This window comes from Schistocerca gregaria, chromosome 9 (genome assembly GCF_023897955.1).
Source record: "Schistocerca gregaria isolate iqSchGreg1 chromosome 9, iqSchGreg1.2, whole genome shotgun sequence".
Classification (NCBI taxonomy): Eukaryota; Metazoa; Arthropoda; class Insecta; order Orthoptera; family Acrididae; genus Schistocerca; species Schistocerca gregaria.
This window is the reverse complement of record NC_064928.1, coordinates 178,123,948-178,140,220: the sequence shown is the minus strand read 5'-3', so window position 1 is coordinate 178,140,220 and position 16,273 is coordinate 178,123,948. Positions and strand designations below refer to the sequence as shown.

The 16,273-nt window shown below is 39.8% G+C and overlaps 1 protein-coding gene across 7 annotated transcripts in view; it reads right to left on the bottom strand.

Annotated features, from left to right (window-relative positions):
• Positions 1–16,273, bottom strand: part of LOC126292266 (zinc finger protein 454-like) — a 97,461-nt gene that overhangs the window by 8,678 nt on the left and 72,510 nt on the right. Inside the window, exons 7-10 of one of the 7 annotated variants that reach the window (XR_007552058.1) lie at positions 14,401–14,520; positions 14,177–14,294; positions 10,793–10,853; positions 8,051–8,187 (exon numbers count right to left, since the gene is read on the bottom strand). The exons of 5 other annotated variants lie outside the window; for them this stretch is intronic. The gene's annotated coding sequence lies outside the window, so the exon portion shown is untranslated. Of the gene's footprint in view, positions 1–8,050; positions 8,188–10,792; positions 10,854–14,176; positions 14,295–14,400; positions 14,521–16,273 lie in introns of those variants that run through there. One more of the 7 variants, XR_007552059.1, reaches the window with a different exon arrangement.

Genomic DNA, 16,273 nt, shown 5'->3' with positions numbered 1-16,273 from the left:
ATAATGGATGACCTCTATCTTACTGAAGTATGATGGAGTGCAAGGCTACTCATGATTTATTGTTATTCTAGTATGGAAGACGGGGATACATATTGCTGCTGTAAAGTAGCAATGACAAGGTGAAATGACCGACTGTCGGGACATGATGGCCTTTAAACAAAGCTGCATTTTGTAAGACTGTGAAAGGTGTTAGACGAACATTAATTAATGCAAAGTACACAATTGCAAATGTGTTCCATTAAAGGAGGAGTATATATGTGGAATAAGTTTCATGTTATAGCTCATGCTTCAGACAAAAACCATACAAATATCATGCAACGTAAAAAAAAAAGTATCATTGTTCATTCGACCTCCACCATGAGAAAATACATGTGCTGTGTCAAACAAAACTGAGCACAGAGTAAGATCACTTTTATATCTAGATGACAAAAAAGTGTGGGTTGTGTAACTCATCACTCACATCTGTAATTTCGTTTAACAACTATTTGCCATTTAGAGATTGCACTTAATTCTCCTGCCATGTTTTTTGGTACTGTCGTTACATACTTGGTGATGTCTTGAAAGAGCATGTCAGTAGTGGCATGATGGTGCCTGAGGAAACTCTTGGCATCGAATTGAATTGCAAATTAATTAAACTGATTAATCAATTGCCACCCCCTCATGATGTCCTGTGTTTTCCACAGCTGGCACATGCATCATCGTCTGCTGCCCCCCCCCCCCCCCATCCCACTGGTGGAAATTACAAATTTTGTTGGGAATTTCGAATTTTGGCGGGAATTTTATTGTCCTAGGGCTGTACTGACGTCCCACCCCATCCACCCCCCCCTCCCTTTCCCCCAACCCAGGAACTGACAGGAAATTAAAAATGGCGGTACTTCAGAATGGAAAGTCTATGTACATCCTGCAACACGTGGAAACTGTCCAGATGCAGGAGAGAAAGGTTAGGTTGGTGTACTTTATTTATTTTGGTTGGTAAAGATTAGTCATAACTACATAATTTATCATAAAGATCAGCCCTAATTACACAACTATATGCACAGCACTAATCAAGGAGTGTCAAAATCACAATTCAACTCAAAAATTGATGACTTACAACTGGCGTTATCCTGCTAGGAAAAGAAAATTTCACAATAGCACTCGAAACTAGTTGCAGACGTACTAAAACTCTACCCCTCACCTACAAGCTGGTGGGGAAAAAGGCTGCAGTGGAAAGTACTATCTTTATTTTTTGCCGAAAAATACATTAAACTCACTCACCTGTAAGCATACGGTCGAGGACTGTATCTATCACAGTTTAATGTCAGAGTTCGCTTCAGGTGCCTCCCACTGCATTGCTCGACAGTCATGCTATCACAACTGATGGAAAATGGTTCACTATTCTAATCAAAAATTCAAATAGTGGTGAAAAAACCAACACTCGTAATCAACAGGTCATAGTGCAAGATGTACTGGGAACAAGGGACATTCATCGCACCAAAAGATTGCACCAGGAGGGAGGGGTGACAACTACACATTTGTTCTCCTTGATGTGCGGTCATGAACTATCGAGCTTAAAGCCACTCATCCCTCCCTCTTCCTTACTGTAGGTGGGTATACAGGCTTTTTCAAATGGCCAGTGCTACTACTTCTGTGCGGAGCATATGTTATCGCAGCCTCCCGCCTTATCTGGTGGCATCCCTGAAGTTCAATCCAGTGGCTGTAAGTAAATTGTCATGCATGTGTGAATTACAAGGATTTTAGACATGCGAAATAACATTGCAGAATGCAGCCTTTTCACACCATTTGTTCGCATCTTGGAAAAAATACAATGATTTTTACATTCAACAACTACAAGCTATAATTCAAGAGGACAATGTTTTGTACACTATGACAGGCCCTGTTTTACCAATGTGATGCTATATCGCACTGGTGTTTATGAAACAAATCATGAGATTCTGTCTTGTACCTCCTAAAGTCACCTAACAGAGAACCGTACAAGATTCCTCTGATACATCATAAACAAATACTGTATGCGTGATGGAGTATGATACTTTGGTCCATAACTCGTATCTGTGAGCTGTGTATAAAGTTTCTGCCATCAGGCAAAAAATCATTAGCAATCGCAGCAAATTCCGGTGTTGTAGTTTTGTAAGCAATTTGGTCATTTCAGAACAGCCTATTTCACATAATTTACTAACATGTCAGGAATAACACTATCATTTCTAGGTTCCATAATGAGCTATAATTCAAGTGATGTCTACTTTATCATTAGAGGTAATGAAGTAGGAAATAACATCTATTTTAAACACACAATCAAGATGTCTATTTTAAACACACAATCAAGATGATGATGATAAAAGCTTTCGTTATTCCATGAAAATAGATACAGCTAATTTGTTTTACAAGCAAAATTGATACAATTTGAGAGCATTCGACATTTTCAAATTACAAATTGTCATTCTAATAATTTCCGGGTATGCAGCCGGATCCCGTCGACATTCTGCCACGATATTTCGGCCCAGAGACGTCCGGCCATCATCAGGTGAGTACACAACTACTGAAGAGCCCAGGTGCAGTCGCGGTATTTATAACGATTCTCGCGCACGTGTTGACGTGCGCGGCATAGCCGAGTTGTACGTGCTGCCCTCGGTGGTGAAAGTAAAAGATCATCTAGTCATTGAGTATCGAATGACGCTGTCTATTCCGCTGTGAATGTATAACTTTAATAACAGGATTCCAAGTTTTATCCAGTTGAAAGCCGTTGTCACGATTTATAAGATTATCGGCAAGACGTATTTCCACTGATTCCTTGATTACGGAATCCCAAAATCCGGAAACCGGAGCTAAAATTTTTGTTCCATTGTATTCCATTGAATGTCCCAATGAAATACAGTGCTCTGCTACTGCCGATTTTGACGGTTGCCGCAGACGGGTGTATCTTTCATGTTCCGTACACCGTTCATGGACAGTTCTTGTCGTCTGGCCAATATATGCAGAGCCACATTCACAGGGAATTTTGTAGACGCCTGCTTTCTTCAGTTGTAAATCGTCTTTAACGGATCCAACCAGGGCCCGGTTCTTTGCTGGTGGACGGAAGATAACCTTGATTTTATTCTTCTTCAGTAATCGGCCTATTTTCGACGACACATTCCCGGCGTATGGAAGAAACGCAGTTGATTTAAAGTCGTCATCAGCGTCCTCAGTGCGCTGCTTCTTGTTATGACAGTTGCGCATGGCCTTTCTTATATGGCGTGAAGTGTAGCCATTCTCTTTAAAAACCTTCTCCAAGTGTTCTAATTCTGCGTGGAGGTTTTCATCGTCCGATATTACATGCGCTCGATGTATTAAGGTACTGAGAACGCCGGCTGTTTGTGCTGGGTGGTGGCAGCTTGACGCCTGGAGATACAGATCTGTGTGAGTCGGTTTCCTGTACACAGAATGTCCTAATGACCCATCATTTTTACGGCATACTAGCACGTCTAGAAATGGTAAAGTGCCATCTTTTTCAATCTCCATCGTGAATTTGATGTTCTCATGTAAAGAGTTTAAATGATGGAGGAATTTCTCCAGTTCCTGTCTGCCATGAGGCCATACAACAAAAGTATCATCTACGTACCGCCAGAAGACCGTAGGCTTTAAGACAGCAGACTCAAGTGCTTTCTCCTCAAAGTCCTCCATAAAGAGATTAGCTACCACAGGGGACAAAGGGCTGCCCATGGCGACGCCGTCTGTTTGTTCAAAGAATTCGTCATTGAATAGAAAGTACGTTGAGGAGAGTATATGCTCAAACAAGGCCGTCATTTCTGCACTGAATAAGTTACCAATAAGATGTAACGATTCCATTAAAGGCACTTTGGTGAATAGTGAGACCACATCAAAGCTGACTAATAAATCCGAACTGCTAAGCTTAACTTCCTTCAAGCGACTGACAAAATCCTCGGAATTACGTATATGGTGGCAACACTTACCCACATACGGCTTTAGTAGTGAGGCCAGATATTTTGCTGTAGAATAGGTGGCAGCACCAATATTACTCACTATTAATCGTAGTGGGGCACCATCCTTGTGTATCTTGGGAAGACCGTAGAGTCTTGGTGGTACTGCATTGTGTGGTCTCAATCTCTTGATAATTTGTTCAGGTAGAGAACAGTCGTTCAAAAGGGTAGCAGTTTTCCTTGATATTCGGCTTGTTGGGTCCTTTTCAATTCTGCGGTACGTGGAATCATTTAGCTGACAATATATCTTCTCGTTGTAGGCTTCCCTTGTCAGAAGAACTGTGGCGTTACCCTTATCCGCAGGCAGTACGACTGTGCTAGTATCTTCTCTGAGGCTGCGGAGAGCAGCTCTTTCAGCTGGCGAGAAGAGAAGATACTAGCACAGTCGTACTGCCTGCGGATAAGGGTAACGCCACAGTTCTTCTGACAAGGGAAGCCTACAACGAGAAGATATATTGTCAGCTAAATGATTCCACGTACCGCAGAATTGAAAAGGACCCAACAAGCCGAATATCAAGGAAAACTGCTACCCTTTTGAACGACTGTTCTCTACCTGAACAAATTATCAAGAGATTGAGACCACACAATGCAGTACCACCAAGACTCTACGGTCTTCCCAAGATACACAAGGATGGTGCCCCACTACGATTAATAGTGAGTAATATTGGTGCTGCCACCTATTCTACAGCAAAATATCTGGCCTCACTACTAAAGCCGTATGTGGGTAAGTGTTGCCACCATATACGTAATTCCGAGGATTTTGTCAGTCGCTTGAAGGAAGTTAAGCTTAGCAGTTCGGATTTATTAGTCAGCTTTGATGTGGTCTCACTATTTACCAAAGTGCCTTTAATGGAATCGTTACATCTTATTGGTAACTTATTCAGTGCAGAAATGACGGCCTTGTTTGAGCATATACTCTCCTCAACGTACTTTCTATTCAATGACGAATTCTTTGAACAAACAGACGGCGTCGCCATGGGCAGCCCTTTGTCCCCTGTGGTAGCTAATCTCTTTATGGAGGACTTTGAGGAGAAAGCACTTGAGTCTGCTGTCTTAAAGCCTACGGTCTTCTGGCGGTACGTAGATGATACTTTTGTTGTATGGCCTCATGGCAGACAGGAACTGGAGAAATTCCTCCATCATTTAAACTCTTTACATGAGAACATCAAATTCACGATGGAGATTGAAAAAGATGGCACTTTACCCTTTCTAGACGTGCTAGTATGCCGTAAAAATGATGGGTCATTAGGACATTCTGTGTACAGGAAACCGACTCACACAGATCTGTATCTCCAGGCGTCAAGCTGCCACCACCCAGCACAAACAGCCGGCGTTCTCAGTACCTTAATACATCGAGCGCATGTAATATCGGACGATGAAAACCTCCACGCAGAATTAGAACACTTGGAGAAGGTTTTTAAAGAGAATGGCTACACTTCACGCCATATAAGAAAGGCCATGCGCAACTGTCATAACAAGAAGCAGCGCACTGAGGACGCTGATGACGACTTTAAATCAACTGCGTTTCTTCCATACGCCGGGAATGTGTCGTCGAAAATAGGCCGATTACTGAAGAAGAATAAAATCAAGGTTATCTTCCGTCCACCAGCAAAGAACCGGGCCCTGGTTGGATCCGTTAAAGACGATTTACAACTGAAGAAAGCAGGCGTCTACAAAATTCCCTGTGAATGTGGCTCTGCATATATTGGCCAGACGACAAGAACTGTCCATGAACGGTGTACGGAACATGAAAGATACACCCGTCTGCGGCAACCGTCAAAATCGGCAGTAGCAGAGCACTGTATTTCATTGGGACATTCAATGGAATACAATGGAACAAAAATTTTAGCTCCGGTTTCCGGATTTTGGGATTCCGTAATCAAGGAATCAGTGGAAATACGTCTTGCCGATAATCTTATAAATCGTGACAACGGCTTTCAACTGGATAAAACTTGGAATCCTGTTATTAAAGTTATACATTCACAGCGGAATAGACAGCGTCATTCGATACTCAATGACTAGATGATCTTTTACTTTCACCACCGAGGGCAGCACGTACAACTCGGCTATGCCGCGCACGTCAACACGTGCGCGAGAATCGTTATAAATACCGCGACTGCACCTGGGCTCTTCAGTAGTTGTGTACTCACCTGATGATGGCCGGACGTCTCTGGGCCGAAATATCGTGGCAGAATGTCGACGGGATCCGGCTGCATACCCGGAAATTATTAGAAGAACAAATACGCCGGGAAAATTTCAGAAGTCACATACAAATTGTCATGCATGAGAGCATTATACTCATTTCAGACATATGAAATACGGATACAGATTAGCATCTATACAGTCATTTATTACATTCAAGAGCACTTCTCACCATTATTTGTAACATCGAGAAGAGGCAAAGAACTATGAATTATCTGCATCCAAACTTAAACCACTCGTAACTCTCCTTGTTATGGAATCTACTATAAGACTTTACCAGGTTTCTCTATTCCAATATGTCAAAAATAAGTACCATATGCGTGTTGACACTGAGATGTTACGTACACATGTATTGCTCCATTGGAGCAGGTGACCAGTGGTTCTAATTTGTTTGCACAGACCTGAGTAAAGTTTCGTCGCCTGTGCTGGAGGAAGACCATATCCAACAGACTACCAATCACAACAGTGTTCCTGTGTTGTTCTTTCACAAGCAGTTTAATACATTGTATTTCAGTTGTAACACCTCCAAGCAGTGTATGACTACAGCTTTGTACAATGTCATAGATTCTGTTTTTCTACCATGACTTAGAGACCTCTGTCAGGTGCTACACTGACATTAAAACGTTTCAATCCATCGGCTCAAGCTGAACCTTGCTATGCTGGTCCCACAACACGCAGGACGATAGAAACAAAACACAGAGGTGATTTTTCTTATTGACAAAAATGTGGAAGACATTGCAACAAATGGAAACTGGATCAGTTTGCTGCATTGTGGACCATTTCCAAACAGCTGTCTGAAGGTGGTGACCTGTACAACTAACCTCATCTTTCACAGTGACAGGGTAATGGACGTCTAGTATTCCACCACGACCTTTCTAGTGTTGTAAAACACAAGGGTCTGGCACTATATGATACAGACACCAATCGAAACATGTACTGTATTCCCAGTCAAGTGCCCTAACTACTATACTACAGAAACTAACTCCCAACCAGAGCAACATAACTAGCATTCAGATCACACGAATTTGACGATCAGGGAGCAATCATCAAACAATAGTGAATTACATGATTAATGATCAATGTGTGTGTGTGTGTGTTGATGGATATCTGAAATGCATTGAAAAGTGCTAAAGCACTGTTTTATTAACTTTGACTGAAACAAGCATGGGTATTCACTATACCGGTCTGACTCTGTCTCATTACAACACAAGGCACTGCACTCCTAGTGAAAGTGGAGTAGTGAACTATTCAGAGTAAGGATGGTGCTATAACGTACACTGAAGAATCACCGAACGTCTTCAAATTGAATGACGGACGGACAAGTCCTTCGAAATGGGATCTGATGGTTGCAATACTTTGGCATAATTTTGAGATGGCAAATATGTGATTATATTCTCTCTCTGATTACAATACAGGTCAGTTGGTGAAGTGAACTAGCTCTCTGTAAAAAAAACTCTATTACAATCCAAATACAAAGTATGCATGTTAATGTTGGTATAGCAGCTGAGAGTGGCATCAAAGTTATAGTGCAAATTGAGAACATATAGTAAGGTACGAAGGTGGGAATCATTCAAATAGATTGGGAGAAGCTGTGCAGCAAAGTGACACAAATATTGAAGGCACTTGGCAGCTAAGACACATTCTGTCTCGGCATTCCCGTTGTCGGCAGCAGCAGTGTTAGTGAAGCATTTACTTACTGTGCTTGCTGTTGCTATGATGAAATTAACAGCTCGTGATCCATTACATGATGTATTTCTAAGGGATCAAACACACATGGTTTGCAGTGGTGTACATTGTGTTATCAGACTAATGTTGTAGAGGACGTTAGGTATGCGAGAGAGGGGTCACAAAAAAAGAAAAGCTTTTTCTATAAAAATATTGTCCTTTTAATCTATTTTTACAACTTCACAAAAACATTGTACATTATTCTCCTCATCCTCAGGCACTAAGTACCACCTAGGTGGTTCCTGTGGTGGCGGTGACAGTGATACTGGACTATCTGGTAACGCTTCTGAAAAATAATAAAAATGAAATTAGTGCTCTCTCTCTCTCTCTCTCTCTCTCTCTCTCTCTCACTCACTCACTCACTCACTCACACACACACACACACACACACACACACACACACACACACACACACAAAGCATAGCTATGTACTGAAATCCACCACGACTTTTCTGTGTATAGCAAATACCACCACAGATAATTGGTCATAGTGTGTTAGACAATATAACTTTTATGATAAATCTGAATGGTACTCATAACTGCAAAGAGCACTAACAAATACTGCATGTAAATGGTATAAAACAAGGCGTATGCACAAACAGGGGACATTGCTTGAGTGAAATACACCATGGATGTTAATGAGAAGAAAGAGTGATTAATACACATCTGAAAGTCATTAAGTACATCACCAAGCCAGGAACTTGATGCAGGACATCGAATGCTCAATTAAAATGAAAGTAACTTGGGTATGCCATTAGTAAGCATAACACTGCAGGTAAGGTTATCTATCTCCATGAACAATTTATGTGACAGATCCAGCAGTGTAAAGTACTTCCTGCAGCCACAAGTGAACTAACATAACTGTTAGATTTATTTAGGAATCAAGTACTGTTGACATACATTGAAATAACAATGTATAACTTGATTGAATTTATTACCAATAGGATGTGTAGGGAATACATACAGAATGTTTTTTATTTAGGGAAAATAATGATAGTATCAGTTTAACTATCCAAACACATTTAAAAGATCAAATCAAGATGGCTATCATAATATTAATACATGAAACTGAACACTGAAGTGCAGATTTTTAATATTAATTACACAAGGGAGCCAATGACCTTATTGAATTTTAAACATACTTTTCCATAGGCATGCACAAAGAAAAAAATTGTGGGTATGTAGTTGTTAAGAGTCATAAAAGGAAGTATATGCATTCATGTTCATAACTGATAATATCTTCTCTATGATGTATTAGAATCACCGCTACATGAAAATTGGAAATTCCTTTATTTCACTTCGCTAATATTGGTACCAACACTGATCAGGTGCTGTGGTTGAAATGACACATTAACGTAACAACATTTAGTTAAATTGAAACCTTGGGACGTACATACAGGGCAGTTACAGTGAAACATCTGTTAGGCCGATGAAGTTTCAGCACTGGAAATCAAAAGATCATCGTAAAGAAGTCTGTAAGTAATGTTTTATGCTTTGTGATTTCTATTGCTTTCTGTAGGAGTAACCTTGAGCACATTTACTTCTGTTACAAGAAAATTTAAAGTGAGTTTCTAATTTCAATTTCTTCATTTTGAATATCTGTGACTTCCATCTTCCCTTATTACATGGAAACCAAGGTTGTTTTAGACTATGCCTCGAAGGATAACAATGACAGCTTGGAGCTAGAGCGGCACGAGACAGAATGGCAGCTGAGTACTTGGAGATCACAAAGTCTGCCTGAAGGAGGGCAGTGACAGCAGTCTGCAGCGGGTCCAGGACGGGCCACGTTTGCTTCCCACCTGGCGTACCAGGGTCTGGGCGAGGCGTACACTGCAGGAGGCGTGGTAACACTGCGGCAGCACCTCCTTTACCATTAAATTTGAAGTAATTTCCCAATTTTCAATTCACGTACTCTGAATAGTCATGACTTCCCTTATTATTCAGAAACTATACCTGTTTTAGGTTATGCCTTGAAGGAGAACACTAACAAGGTGGACTGAAAGACAAAGACCTAAGATGCACAACTTTTGTGTAGACAATGTAACCAGCAATAATGTGGATGCTGTTAATAATAATTCTATTGCTGTGATGAAAGATAAATTTAAATGATCACCTCAACTAATTACAAATAATTTGTTGGTTATAACTGCTGTTTGATGAATTTACAGTGCAGATCCTGTAATGCATATAATTTGGCATCCAAGGTTACTTTAAAGATTAAATGGCATTCACACTACACTGTCATAAGGGAAATTTAATTTGTCAAAATCAGGTCCATTGAATCATTTGATTGAATGTCAAACACAATTGATACTACTCCTTATTAGTATGTGAAGCTCGGTGTTTCGTCCTCGAAATTTTTTTTAGACCTTTCATCACAGTCTAATATATAGCAAATCAATAGAGAACTTACAGCAGCTGAGCAACATTTTGTGCTGTGTATGCTGATAATGCCACTGGACAGTGAATGGTAAGAAAATGGATTCTCATTTTCAGCATTACTGGCTCGTTAAGTTTTGACGAAGATTGTTTTAACGCATTAATCTATGGTCATATGTGTCGGGGTACTCGAGAACTAGCACATGTAATGAACTGTGGTCATTCCACTATCATAGAACATTCCCTAAGCACCTTGTGAAGTGGTCAAGAGCACAGGGACTGGGATCACTTCACAGATAGAGCATAGTGCTGATGGTGATAGCTGGCACTGGAGGAGGACAGCGAAGATTTTACACGTGAATTTCAAACTAACACTGTGGACAGTCAGTTTCATGGGTGATGGTGTGTGTGTGTGTGTGTGTGTGTGTGTGTGTGTGTGTGTGCCAATCTGACCATTTAAGTTCCATCTGCAACTCAAACATCTCTGCTTATGAACACTGTAATGCACTTACCATCTCCATCTCCTCTTCCATCTCAAACTCTTCAATTATGCTGTCGATCTCTGTTGCTCATCTGTGGATAACATCAAAACAATGTATAAATCATTAAATTTATTGAAAAACTTGCATAATGCGAAATACCTAGAAGTATTTTCAACTACATGGAAAGCATGAAAGATCAAATTCTTTGGTATCAAACACTGTTTTGGTAACATTAAGAGTGCAACCGGGATTCCACTGTCAAATACAGAAGAGAGAGCAGATAGGTCGAAAGAGTACACTGAAGCCCTCTACGAGGGGGAAGACTAGTCTGATGTGATAGAAGAATAAACAGGAATTCATTTAGAAGAGATAGGGGATCCAGTATTAGAATCACATTTTAAGAGAGCTTTGGAGGACTTAATGGCAACAAATCGACTATTCACTTTAGTGTGTACAATGCATGAGTCTGATGACATACCATCTGACTTTCGGAAAAATACCACCCACACACTTCTGAAGACTGGAAGAGCTGAAAAGTGCAAGAATAGGGTATTTGACTGTTTTAGGAAATCGTCTTAAATGGTTAATTATACCATTTTATGCTTGGAACATGTTTCTTTTCCTTCTGGAATTTCAGAATTCTTTTATAAAAATGGAAATAAAATTCAAATAATTTGAAAGCCCACTAAAATACTCCTTTCAAGTCATGTGATATCTGTGACATCATCGGCAAGCTCGCTGCTTCTACTGTCATAAAGGTGGTTTTTGATTCACTGTGGTGTCTTGTTTTGGAATTTACATTACAAATGGCTTGTAGTACCACACTGTACAAATACACCCATAAAAACTCTTGAAAAATTGTTTCCGAGTATTTCAGAGAATGAGAAGGTGCATAAAAATTGGTTGCACTGTACTGGCAAAATGCCACAACGTTGATTCTCTAGTTCTCTTACTTAGTTAAAAATGTCTTGTGCTCTAAAGTTAACATTAATTACACAGAAGGATGGTGTCAGTAGATGAAATTAAACTCTTATTAAAAATTATCACAATATCCATTTCTTTCTCGTACTATTGGTAGCTCAGTTGGTAGTGTGGTGGACTGTTGGATATTAAAAGATGATATCCAGAAGTTCCCAGCTCAAAACTACATAGCAACAATATTTTAATTTATTTATAAAACTAAGTGACAGTACTTTCATATGAAAACCAAATCACAATTACAAAACTTCACTGCACCGATTAAAAAAAGAGTATTATTGTGTTTTCCTTAGCATTTACATGCGCTTAAATTTGCTATAGCTGTTTTACAAATGTCATGTTTAAAAATATATTTTATAGTTAATGTGACCACACACTTTTTACTTTTATTAGAAACAATTTTTTATCTTTGTACAGTCGAGCTAGGATCCTTATTACATAAGATGGAGTTAAGTCTACTTCAGACACTGACTTGAGTTTACACTCACAAACAGCACAGCCCTTTCCTTTGTGTTACCTGCATGTTGCACAATCCTCATCTGTCCATTTCACAGACTAAGATTAATGTAAAGCTATATACAATACATCCCACCACAGAAACAACTGCTACAATGAGTTCGAGTTCTTGCTAATGCTCTTTTCATATTACATGTATACTTTCAAAAATTTAAGACCCTTGCAGGATTGGAACCTACGTTCCCCTTATCTGTAGTTACATGCACTACCTGTTGCGCCACAGTGCCCATGCTCCATTTCTGTCTCTGCTGAGTATCTTGTATAGCAGAAATCAGCACTACGATTTGCCAAGAAAAATTTTATTGTGTTTTGGGTCGTATTTCATGACTGATAGTCGACAATTTAGATATAAGATACAGATCCATTTGCAAAAGTTTTTCAATTCCTTGGTTTTGAGAGGATGTAAGGATTTTGCAGGGTGCAGGGAAAACAACAATATCCATCCTTGTACATATTTCTGCTATAATTAGTGGAGCATAAACGAACCAATTTTTGTAGGGTTTCCACTATCAGCACTCACAAAATTCCTTTGCATTGTTACTTAAAAGTTGTAAACGCGTTTTCCAGCACTAAATAGCTAAAGTATTTGCAGAAAAAGTATGTAAAAAGCTAGTAACTATGGCTAACAGTCCTGTAACACTCCATATCTTCAGCTTACTCATAGTTTGTGACGTCACCAGAGCATCAGCCAATAAAAGAGCATTTTCTATCATGTGGCATAATCTTTATATTTAATGATTTTTTAAGCTTGGATTACAAAAAAATTAGGTATATTTTGTAAGAATATAGACCGTAAAAGGAACTTGAATCTTATAGTCACTCTGAATAACAACAATCCAAGCCATATTTTTAAAATAGGAAAATAGCCTTTTATCAGACAATCAGCTTAACAGTTCATGCATCCAAGTTGTTAACAAGAACAATAATACAGAAGAATGGAAAATAAAATTGAGGATGTGTTAGATGACGATCACCAGAGAGGCAATTCTGAGCTTGTGACTGATAACAGAAGCACCACTAAAGTAAAATCAACACACATTCATAGGATTTGTCGACCTGGAAAAGTGTTCAACACTATAACATGGTGAAAGATGTCCAAAATTCTGAGAAAAATAGGGGTATGCTATAGTGAGAGATGGGTAACATACAATATGTACAAGTGCCAAGAGGGAATAATAAAAGTGGACAACCAAACACGAAGGGCTCATATTAAAAAGTTTGTAAGATAGGGCTGTAGCCTTTTGCCCCTACTGTTCAATATATACAATGAAGACACAATGATACAAATAAAATAAAAGTTCAGAGGTGGAATTAAAATTCAAGGTGAAAGGATATCACTGATACGATTCACTAGTGATATTGCTATCCTTAGTGAAAGTAAAAAAGAATTGCATTATTTGCTGAATGGAATGAACAGTCTAATGAGTACAGAATATGGATTGAGAGTAAATTGAAGAAAGATGAAAGTAATGAGAAGTAGCAGGGGCCTAGGGAGGAAAGGAATATGTGGAAAACACTGACAATGACAAGGGATAGGCTGATAGGGCACCTATGAAGACATCAGTGAATGACTTCCATAGTACTGGAGGAAGTTGTAGAGGGCAAAAACTGTAGAGGAAGACAGAGAATGGAATACATGCAGCAAATAATTGAGGACATTGGTTCCAAGTGCTACTCTGAGATGAAGAGGTTGGCACAGGAGACAAATTCATCAAATCTGTCAGAAGATTGACAACTAATAAAAAATAAAAATGAGCTCACCATCAATCATGTCTCCCTACATTTCCACTTCTTCCTCCTCTGCCTGATATAGGAGCTACCCCGCAGATAGCAACGAAAACACACAAAGTACACTGCTACATGTTATTTATTTGTAATTATCTATCAGGTGACTGAAGATGCCACAACTAGGTTACTTACCTACATTGAATTCCACAATGTCTGCTATGGAGATTACATCCCCATCCTCCTTCTCCTCAGCTACAACCATACACATAAAAGTGCAGGGAGGGGGGTCTCACCTCTTCTTCAAATTGGGCTGTAACAAGATGAAAGAATCACTATCACAGTCTTTTGGACTACATACGTATGCGGATGAATAAATACATGGAATTGATAATAATTAAGGAGAAAGAGGGACTTACAGCAAATCCTGGGGTTCATCATAAGCTTAATGATAACGCCAATCACTGATTGAATTGTGTTGGTTATTGATGAGAGCGAGCCACGGATGGCCGGTTGGTTGGCGTAGGTTGAATACATCCCTATTGGAAGAGTTGCCTTGAAATTACATGACTAGCTGCATGTGGGTGTGTTTTGTCTGCCAGAATACATCAAATGGACTTATATCCTGTAGTGTAGCAGTACAACAGACCTTATTCACCAAATCTGAAGTGATAATACTAAAAGACATTGTGTACATTGAATTCAATGAAATGAGAAGCGTGCAATCAGGATGCCAACATGTAGAATGAGAATCTGCAGTTAGGGGCTGCTGCAATTGCTCCTACTTAACTCAGCATTAGAGCTACTTGTAGCTGACAAGCACTCCATAACAAGTAAATTCACTCAATCAGAATGCCTGTAATTTACAGAAGCATTAAGAATAGTGTTGATGAACTGTGGAAATTATATAATTCACAAGTTACGTAGTCGGCTTACTTATATACTTCTACACACAGGAGACTCAAATGTTTCACTGGTGAATTTCCTCTAGTGTTGAAAATATGTATAGAACACACAGGGCCCCGCCAACTATTGACCACAGGGAGAAGCATCTCATTCACACATGGAGTAGCCAAATAAGAAACAAACAGCTCATAGCTGTTCTAGTCCACCAACAATGAGCCCAATGCTTTGCTCAAGGAAAACATTGTTTGTTTGGTGTCAGGTCATGGTAGAGAGGCCCACCTGTGATTCTTCACAGCTGACCAGAACAAACAGTCATCATTCTGCTGTTCCCCCACACAGCCAAGTGGAGGGTGTAATGCGGGCACCCGTGCTGATCATTAACTAAGATAGGGAAATGCATTCGCTTCTCTCTGCGTCTACTGCCAGCCCATCATTTGGTGAACAAATGATGGTGAACAGTCCTCAGCCACCGAATTCGTCTGAGTTGAATCCCAGTTATGCTGCTCTGGTTGAGAGTTAGTTTCTGTGGTATGGTAGTTACAGCACCTGGAAATGCAGTGCACATTTAGTTCGGTTCCATATCACATAGTGCCCCGACACCTGTGTTTTGGAACACTAGTTTGAGAAAGTCTTGGTGGAACACTAGACATCCGCTACCCTGTCACTGTGACAGATGAGGTTAACTGTATAGGTCACCACTGTCAGACAGCTGTTTGGAAACACTCCACAATGCTGCAAATTCTTCCAGTTTCCATAAGTTACAATGTCTTCTAAATTTTTGTGAATAAGAAACAAAGCCTCTGTGTCTTACCATTCTGTGTATTGTGGGAGCAGTATAGTTTACACCACATGATGTTCAGCTTTCTGTGAGAGCCAATGGATCAAAATGTGATCACCTGACACAGACGTCGAAGTTATAGTAAAAAAACAAAATGTACGGTGGAGTACAAAGCTGTAGTCATACGCTGTTTGGAGGTGTTACAGCTGAAAAACAATGTATTACACTGCTCATGAAAGAACAACACAGGAACACTCTGTTGTGATTGGTAGTCGGTTGGATGCGGCCTTCCTCCAGTGCAGGCGACAAAACTTTACTGAGGTCTGTGTGCAAACAGCTTCGACCACTGGTCACCTTCTCCAATGGAGCAATACATGTATACGTAATAAGTTCAACATCAACACGCACATGGTATTTGTTTTTCGATATATCAGAAGAGAAAAAACTTGGTAAAGTCTTATAGTAGCTTTTATACAAGGAGAGATATGACAGGTTGAAGTTTGGATGCAGATAGTTCACAGGTTTTTATCTATTCTTGATGTTACAAATAATGTGAGGAGTGCTCTTGAATGTAATAAATGACTCTATAGATACTGATCTATATCAGT